At 47.2% G+C, this 9,946-nt stretch overlaps 1 protein-coding gene across 5 annotated transcripts in view; it reads left to right on the top strand.

Annotated features, from left to right (window-relative positions):
- The window catches only part of ccdc92 (coiled-coil domain containing 92), a 124,619-nt gene that overhangs the window by 76,723 nt on the left and 37,950 nt on the right, over positions 1–9,946 (top strand). The window contains exons 1-2 of one of the 5 annotated variants that reach the window (XM_048611465.1): positions 8,419–8,502; positions 9,164–9,250. The gene's annotated coding sequence lies outside the window, so the exon portion shown is untranslated. The other 4 variants (XM_048611469.1, XM_048611467.1, XM_048611466.1 and 1 more) reach the window with 4 other exon arrangements.

Genomic DNA, 9,946 nt, shown 5'->3' with positions numbered 1-9,946 from the left:
CCATCCCCGCCTCTTCGACCTGTTTGTTTCCTCTCCACCTATCCTCTCCTCTATCCATCTTCTATCCGCCTCCCCCTCTCTCCCTATTTATTTCAGAACCCCCTTCCCCTCCCCCATTTCTGAAGAAGGGTCTGGGCCCGAAACGTCAGCCTTTCTGCTCCTATGATGCTGCTTAGCCTGCTGTGTTCATCCAGCTCTGCACCTTGTTGTCTCGGATTCTCCAGCATCTGCAGTTCCTACTATCTCTATTTATTTAACTACTCTGCCATTTCCTGGTTCTCCATTATTATTTCCCCAGCCTCATTCTCCAAGGTGCCTATATTCACTTTGGCTTCTCTTTTCCTTTTCATATATTTAAATAAGCTTTTGCAGTCTGTCTTGATATTACTTGCTACTTAAATCTTCATAGTTTATTTACACCTTTTCTTTGTTTTGGTCATCTTTTGTTGGCTTTTAAAACATTCCCATTCCTCTGCTTTACCACTGACCTTTGAAATATTGTACATCTTTTTAAAAAATTGATACTATCCCTAACTTCCTCAGTTAACCATGATCGGTTTATTCCCTTTCTAGTATCCTTCTTCCTCACTGGGATATATCTCTGCTGTGAGTCATAAGCTATGTTTTTAAAATGTCTGAGATTGTTCCTCAACAGTCTTTCCTGCTAAACTCCTTTTCTAATATACTCAAACGAACACTTCCCTCATCCCTATGTAATTATGTTTAGCACAATTTGTTTCCAACCCACATTGCTCACTCTCAAACTGAATACTAAATTCAAACATATTGAGGTCATTGTTCCACAAGGGATCTTTTACTCTTAGTTTATTTATCAAACATGCCTCATTATACATCACAAGATCCATCATCACCTGATCCCTGGTTGGATCCATAACATGTTGTTCTAGGAAACTATTCTGAATGCACTCTGAATTCTTCCTTGTAATTACCTTTACCATTTGATATTCCTGAGTTACATGAAGAATAATCACCCATATTTAATCTACTGCCTTTTTTACATGCTGTCATTATCTGATTTATTCTCAGTTCGATGGAACAGTTAATGTTAGGAGGCCTATAGGCTATACTCACCAGTGTCCTCTTGATATGTCCTACCTCCACATATGTGAATTCTATATCCTCCAATCCAAGATCAAAAATTATTACTGGATTTTTTTCCATCTGGTACCAACAATGCTACCCCAACACCCCTTCCTTCCAGTCTGTCCTTTTGAAAACTCTCTCACACTTGAATATTTATCTCCCAGCTTTGATCCTTTGTAACCATATCTCCATAACAGATCATACCTATTAACCTCTCTTAGTACCATTATCTCACCTTTTTTTTACTTGGTTCACAGGATGTAGGCGCCAATGGCTGGGCTAGCCCTTATTGTTCATCTCTAATTGTGCACAGGGAGTGAGGAGTCAATCATATCACTGTGGGTCTGGAGTCACATGTAGGCCAGACCAAGCAAGGATGGCAGTTTTCCTTCCCTAAAGACATCAGAGACACAGATGGGGATTTACAGAAATTCTCAGTAGCTACATGGTCATCGTTAGGCTGGTTTTTATTCTAGGTTTTATTGAATTCAAACTTCACCTTCTATCACAGTGGGATTCAAACCCATGTCCCGAGAACATTAGCCTGGAATTCTGGATTACTAGTCCAGTGACATAACCACTGCATCACCACCTCCCCTGGTTCTTCTGTATGCTACAGACATTGAAGAGTCTTTAATGGCGTCTTTTTACGATTTTTCCTTTTGATCCTCTTTGCTACTATTTTTGTTTGTATACTCTGTCGCTTCCAGTCCCATTCTGCATACTGTTATCCAAATAGCTGTCCTGTAATGCGACCATATCTTCTTGTTTTGTAAGCCTATATTCCCTCTGCCGAAGCTCCCCCATCCACACCATTAGTTTAAAACCCTCTGCACAGCCCAAATTATTCCATTCACTGGGACATTGGTACCAGCATTGATCTAGTGAAGCCCATTACAATGGAACAGCACCTTCCTATCCCTGTACCTCTAGTACCCTATGAACTGAAACCCATTCCTCCCACACCAGTCTTTGGGTCATGCCTTTGTTTACTCTGAACTGGTTTGCCTGTGGCTCAGGCAGTAATCCAGAGATTACCATCTTGGAGGTTCTGCTTTCTAATTCAGCTCTGAACTGTTCAAATTCTTTCAGCAGAACCTCCTTACTGGTCCTACCAATGTCATTGGCACCAGTGCGAACAATAACAGCTGGATCCTTCCCCTCCCTGTTTGGCTCCCTCTCCAGCCATCTGGAGATATCCTTCACTCTGGCACTGGGTAGGTGACACAGCCTTCGGGATTCTCACTCATAGGCTGTGATATCCATAACAGAAAAATGGCTTTCAACATTTCACTGGCCACTCCCAAAATTTTGTGAAAACCCATCACTTCAAATCATGTCTAGGAAAGGATATTATAGCAATGAATGGTTTGAAAATGTTTAGGCATTTTTTAATAAAGTCCCACTCCCACAGCTCATACATGACTGAATACCAACGCCAAACCCCACTTCCCTGCAAACCTCAACAGTAAAAAAACTCCCCGAATACACTCATAATCCATTATCCTGCTATCACCCTAATCTTTCCCAGCCTGTCCTACGCCATGACATCCTATTGCTTGGCCCCAGTGAAATTCCCATTGATTACCCCTAGTGAAACCCAAATTAATTACCTCAATGAAAATCTAATTACCAGCAGTGAAACCCTCACTGGGGGTTAAATCCCCATTGATTACCCACAGTGAAATCCTTGAGTATTCCCCAGTGAAACCCCTATTGAATACCAACATTATATCCCATTGGTCACCCCCAGTAAAATTCTATTCATTACCCCCAGTAAAATCTTCATTGATTACCCTCAAACTAATTACCTCAATAATCCTCATCAATTATATTCAGTAAATGCCTATTAATTACTTTCCAGCCCCATTGAATATCCTAATGCACATCCCATTAATATCTTCATTAATGTGGAGGTGCTGGTGTTGGACTGGGGTGGACAAGGTCAGAATTCACACAACATCAGGTTATAGTCCAACAGGTTTATTTGAAAACACAAGCTTTCAGAGCATTGCTCTCTTTCAGGTGGTATCAGACACAGAATTTATAAGTAAAAGATCAAAGGGTCACACCACTGATGAGGATGTATTAAACAAATCTAAGATGCTGTTAAATCTTTAATCAGTTAGAAGGTTTTAATTGATTAATATGTATATGTAAATCCCCGAATTCCTTTCAAGTGAACTAAAGGTTTTATCAGTGTAAAGAAAAGGTGACATTTTAGGTCAGACAATGCACGTTAGGTGTGAGGCCTTGTTTAGAATCTGTTTGTGTTTTGGTTTGGAGTCAGACTGGTTTTATTTCTAAAGTAGGAATCTATAAAACACTACATTGACTGACTTTCTACAAATCATGTGCTTTTTGAACAAAATAAAATGTATCTACAAATACAAATTCACCCCACAGATTTACATGTGTTTTTGTGTGCGTGCATGTTGGGGGGGAGAGATAGAGAATGAACATGTGTGTCTGTGGGGGATTCAGAGAACAAGAAAGTATATGTTTGTGTATGTGCGTGTGTGTGTCTGTGTGTGGAGGGGAGAGAAAGAGTGTGTGTGAGGGAGAGAGGGTGTGTGTATATGTGGGGAAGACAGAAAGAGTGTGTGTGTGTGTGTGTGTGTGTGTGCGTGCGTGCGTGTGAGGGGGAGACAGAAAGAGAAGGTGTGTATGACAGGATCTATGTGAGTGTGTGTGTGTAAGAGAGGCAGTGTGTTTAAGAGAGGGATCTGTGTGAATCAGTGTGCGTGCAAGTATGTGTGTGTGCGAGTGTGTGTATGTGTGTGTACAGTGTGGTGGGGTCACCTGTAGTGTGACATGAACCGAAGATCCCGGTTGAGGCCGTCCTCATGGGTACAGAACGTGGCTATCAGCCTCTGCTCAGCAGCTCTGCATTTTATGTAGCCCGGAGGCCCCCTTGGAGGACGTTTACCCAAAGATCCCAATCTGAGTGTCTTTGATCGCTGAAGTGTTCCCCCACTGGGAGGGAACATCCCTGTCTGGCGATTGTTACGCGGTGTCTATTCATTTGTTGTGGTAGCGTCTGCTTTTTTTTTTATTCATTTGTGGGATGTGGGCATTGCTGGCTGGCCAGCATTTCTTGCCCATCTCTAGTTGCCCTTGAGAAGGTGGTGGTGAGCTGCCTTCTAGAACTGCTGCAGTCCTCCTGCTGTGGATTGACTCACAGTGCCATTGGGGAGAGAATTCCAGGATTTTGACCCAGCAACAATGAAGAAATGGCGATATATTTTAAAGTCAGGATGGTGCGTGACTTGGACAGGAACTTGGAGGAGATGGTGTACCCATGTGTCTGCTGCCCTGGACCTTCTGGATGGAAGTGGTCGTGGGATTGGAAGGTGCTATCTGAGGATCTTTGGTGAATTTTTGCAGTGTATCTTGTAGATGGTACACACTGCTGCTACTGAGCATCGGTGGTGGAGGGAGTGGATGTTTGTGGATGTGGTGCCAACCAAATGGGCTGTTGTGTCCTGGATGGTATCAAGCTTCTTGAGTGTTGTTGGGGCTGTACCCATCCAGGTAAGTGGGGAGTATTCCATCACACTCCTGACTTGTGTCTTGTAGATGGTGGACAGGATTTGGGGAGGCAGGAGGTGAGTTACTCGATGCAGGATTCCCAGCTTCTGGCCTGCTTTTGTAGCCACTCTGTTAATGTGGTGAGTCCAGTTGAGTTTCTGGTCAATGGCAACCCCAAGGATGTTGATAGTGGGGGATTCAGTGATGGTAACACCATTGAATGTCAAGGGACGGTGGTTAGATTGTCTCTCATTGGTGATGGTCATAGCCTGGCATCTGTGTGGCGCAAATGTCACTTGCCCCTTTTCAGTCCAAGCCTGGATATTGCTCAGATCTTGTTGCATGTGAACATGGACTGCTTCAGTATCTGAGGAGTCACAAATGGTGCTGAACATTGTGCAATCATCGGCGAACATCCCCACTTCTGACCTTATGGTGGAGGGAAGGTCATTGATGAAGCAGCTGCAGATGGTTGGGCCGAGGACTCTACCCTGAGGAACTCCTGCAGAGATGTCCTGGAGCTGGGATGACTGACCTCCCACAACCACAACCATCTTCCTATGTGTCAGGTATGGAGCATTTGCCCCAATACCCATTGATTCCAGTTTTGCCAGGGCTCCTTGATGCCACACTCGGTCGAATGCAGCCTTGATATCAAGGGCTGTCACTCTCACCTCACCTCTGCAATTCAGCTCTTTTCTACATGTTGGAACCAAGGCTGGAATGAGATCAGGAGCTGAGTGGCCCTGGCAGAACCCAAACTGGGCGTTACTGAGCAGGTTATTGCTGAGCAGGTGCTGCTTGATAACACTGTTACTGACACCTTCCATCATTTTCCTGATGATCGAGAGGAGATTGATGGGGCGGTAATTGGCCGGGTTGGATTTGTCCTGCTTTTTGTGTACAGGACATACTTGGGCAATTTTCCACATTGTCGGGTAGATACCAGTGTTGTAACTGTACTGGAACAGCTTGGCTAGGGGAACGGCAAGTTCTGGAGCACAAATCTTCAGTACTATTGCTGGAATGTTGTCAGGGCCCATAGCCTTTGCAGTATCCAGTGTCTCCAACGTTTCTTGATATCACATGGAGTGAATCGAGTTGGCTGAAGACTGGTATCTGTAATGCCGGGGACCACTGGAAGAGGCCGAGATGGATCATTCACTCGGCACTTCTGGCTGAAAATTGCTGTGAAAGCTTCAGCCTTATCTTTTGCACTGATGTGCTGGGCTCTTCCATCACTGAGGATGGGGATATTTGTGGAGCCTCCTCCTCCCGTGATTTATTTAATGGTCCACCACCATTTACAACTAGATGTGGCAGGACTGCAGAGCTTAGATCTGATCCGTTGGTTGTGGGATCACTTAGCTCTGTCTATCACTTGCTGTTTTCACTGTTGAGCGTGCAACTAGTCCTGTTTGTTGGCTTCACCAGGTTGATACCTCATCTTCAGGCATGCCTGGTGTTGCTCCTGGCATGCTCTCCTGCACTCTCCATTGAACCAGGGTTGATCCCCTGGCTTGATGGTAATGGTTGAGTGGGGGATATGCCGGGCCATGAGGTTACAGATTGTGCTGGAGTACAATTCTGCTGCTGTTGATGGCCCACAGCGCCTCATGGATGCCCAGTCTTGAGTTGCTAGATCTGTTTGAAGTCTGTTCCATTGAGCATGGTGATAGTGCCGCATAACACGATGGAGGTTCTTCTCAATGTGAAGGTGGGACTTCGTCTCCACAAGGACTGTGCGATGGTCACTCTTACCAATACTGTCATGGACAGATACATCTGCAGTTGGCAGATTGGTAAGGATGAGATCAAGTATGTTTTTCTCTCTTGTTGGTTCCCTCACCACCTGCCACAGGCCCAGTCTCGCAGCTATGTCCTTTAGAACCCGACCAGCTCGATCAGTAGTACTGCTGCCGAGCCACTCTTGGTGGTGGACATTGAAATTCCGCACCCAGAGTACATTTTGTGCCCTTGCCATCCTCAGTGCTTCCTCTGAGTGTTGTTCAACATTGAGGAGTCCTGATTCATCAGCTGAGGGAGGACAGTATGTGGTAATCAGCAGGAGCTTTCCTTGCCCATGTTTATCCTGAAGCCATGAGACTTCACGGGGTCCGGAGTCAATGTTGAGGACTCCCAGAGCAACTCCCCCCCGAATGTATCCCACTGTGCCGCCCCCTCTGCTGGGTCTGTCCTGCCGGTGGGACAGGACATATCCAGGGATGGTGTTGGTGGTATCTGGAACATTGTCTGTAAGGTATGATTCTGTGAGTATGACTATGTCAGGCTGTTGCTTGGCTAGTCTGTGAGACAGCTCTCCCAATTTTGTCACTAGCCCACAGATGTTAGTGAGGAGGACTTTGCAGGGTCGACAGGGCTGTTTCTGCCGTTGTCTTTTCCGGTGCCTAGGTCAATGCTGGGTGATCCGTCCAGTTTCATTTCTTTGAGTCTTTGTAGCGATCGGTACATCTGAGTGGCTTGCTAGGCTATTTCAGTGGGCAATGGAGAGTCAACCACATTGCTATGGGTCTGGAGTCATATATAGGCCAGACCAGGTGAGAGTGGTAGATTTCCTGCCCTGAAGGACATTCATGAACCAGATGGGTTTTTACGACAATCGGCAATGATTTCATGGTGATCAGTAGATTCTTAATTCCAGACATTCTTTTTTTAATAATTCCACCATCTGCCATGGTGGGATTCAAACCTGGGTCCCCAGGACATCAGCTGGGTTTCTGGATTAATAGTCTCGCGTTAATACCACTAGTATCAGTGGTCAAGGATTTTGGCCTTAGATCTTCAGGTAAACATCTTCCAAGGCAGACTTCAGGATACACAACAATTGCAGAATCGCTGAGCAGAGGCTGATAGCCAAGTTTGGTACCCACGAGGATGGCCTCATCTGGGATCCTGCATTCATGTCACACTACAGGTGACCCCACCACACTATACACTCTCACACACACACACACACACACATTCTCACACAATTTATAGACTGTCAGTCAATGTGGCGTTTTGTAAATTCCTACTTTAGAAATAAAACCAGTCTGACTCCAAACTAAAACACAAACAGATTCTAAACACGCCTCACACTTACTTTTTGCTGAAGAAGGGTCTAGGCCCGAAACGTCAGCTTTCCTGCTCCTCTGATGCTGCTTGGCCTGTGTTCATCCAGCTCTACACCTTGTTATCTCACACCTAACGTGCATCGCCTGACCTAAAATGTCACCTCTTCTTTACGCTGATAAAACCTTTATTTAACTCAGGACAGCGACATGAACGGAATTTGGGGATTTACATATACATATTAATCAATTAAAACCTTCTGACTAATTCAAGATTTAACAGCATCTTAGGTTTGTTTAGTACATCCTCATCAGTGGTGTGACCCTTTGATGTTTTCCTTATAAATTCTGTGTTGGATACTCCCTCTCTCACTAACACCTGAAGGAGCGAGGCTCCGAAAGCTTGTGTTTTCAAATAAACCTGTTGGGCCATAATTGCGCGTGATTTCTGACCTGGTCTTCATTAAACCAAGGGGCGGGGCTCGAAGACCACGAGTGGAACTGGAGGACTACGGGGGCGGGGCTGGAGGTCCACGGGGGCGGGGCTGGAGGTCTACGGGGGCGGGACTGGAGGACCACGGGGGCGGGGCTGGAGGGGCAGGGGCGGGGCGGGAGGTGCAGGGGCGGGAGTGGAGGTCTATGGGGGCGGGGCTGGAGGACCACGGGGGCGGGGCTGGAGCACCGGGGGGCGGGGCTGGAGGTGCGAGGGGCGGGCCGTCACAGCGTGCGGCCGTTGCCATGGAGCCGGTTTAGCGGGAGGGAGCGGAATCGAAACAAGTGGCGAGAGAGCGACCGGGTAAATATCGGGGTAATTACCGGGTAAATATTATGGTAAATACCGGGGGCACGGTGCGGCCCCGCTCCGAGTGGGCCGTGTTCCCGGGGCCGGGATCCCGCCGCATTGCAGCAGCTGCCGCGCCCGGGAACGAGAGCCCAGCCATCCACCGCCCCCCCCCCCGCGGGACATGGAGGTACCTCCACCCCAGGGACGGGCAGAGACCCGAACTCCTTCCTGTGTGAATCCGGGGTGGGTGGAAGAACCTGTGAGAGGGCAAGGGCTGGGTAAGGATATAGGAGGCAAAGGTGAGGGGGTGGGGATTGTTAGGGGTGGTGGTCTGGGGAGTAGGGGAGAGGCTATGCTGTGTGTGGGGGGAAGGGGGGGGGGGGTGTGGTTGGGGTGGGGGGAATGTGTGTGGGGACTTGGGGGGATTTCAGGGGTGGGGAGTGTGTCTGGGGGATTTGGGGAGTGGGGAGGCGGTGTGGGGCATGTGTTAGGGATAACTGAAGCTCTGGTGCAGTCACTCTTGAGGCAAGTTCCAGTGTGAAGTTTGATTGTTTGGGTCAGTGGGCAGCTGCTTCTGAGGAATTGGGAATTGAGTTGCTTATTTTTGGGAATGTTGTTCTCCCTCTGAAACGAACGGATTACATTCTCTGTTCCAACAATTCTGCTTCAACAGTCTAAATGGATGACAGGCTCCTGGATGCCAAGAAAATTTGCCCACTCGAAGGTCAGAGCTTCAAACAGTCAAGGTCTGAGTAACCCGGTAAGCTGTCTCCTTCCACTGCCCTGGCCTCTGTGACGTTCTGCTGTAACTTTAGAGGCACTAGGCCAAGCTGGTTTCAATCTTGGCACCTTTTTTTCCTTGGAATGTGGGTGTTGCTGATTAATAGTTAGTGCCTATCCCTATTTGCCCTGAAAAGTTGGGTGAGTCCCTTCTTGAACCACTGCAGTCCTTGGGGAAGAGGTACACTGTGTGTTGTGAAGGATTTTGGTTCAGCAAGAGTGAAGGCACCACAATAAGTCAGATGGTGTGTGGCTTGGAAGGGAACTTGAAGGAGGTGGTGGTAATTCTATATTCCCTTCCCCTCCTAGATGGTAGGGGATTAGGGATTTGGAAAGTGTTGCCAAAGGAGCCTTGTTAGTTACTTCAGTGCATCTGGTAAATGGTACAGAGATAGTAGGAACTGCAGATGCTGGAGAATCCGAGACAACAAGGTGCAGGGCTGGATGAACACAGCAGGCCAAGCAGCATCATAGGGGCAGAGAGGCTGACGTTTCGGGCCTAGACCCTTCATCAGAAAAAGGGGAGGGGAAGGGGGTTCTGAAATAAATAGGGAGAGAGTGGGAGGCGGATAGAAGATGGATAGAGGAGAGGATAGGTGGAGAGGAAACAAACAGGTCGAAGAGGCGGGGATGGAGCCAGTAAAGGTGAGTGTAGGTGGGGAGTTAGGAAGGGGAT

Source organism: Rhincodon typus, chromosome 24 (assembly GCF_021869965.1).
Source record: "Rhincodon typus isolate 14 chromosome 24, sRhiTyp1.1, whole genome shotgun sequence".
Taxonomy (NCBI): Eukaryota; Metazoa; Chordata; class Chondrichthyes; order Orectolobiformes; family Rhincodontidae; genus Rhincodon; species Rhincodon typus.
The sequence above is the reverse complement of the archived record's forward strand: the minus strand, read 5'-3'. Positions and strand labels throughout refer to the sequence as shown.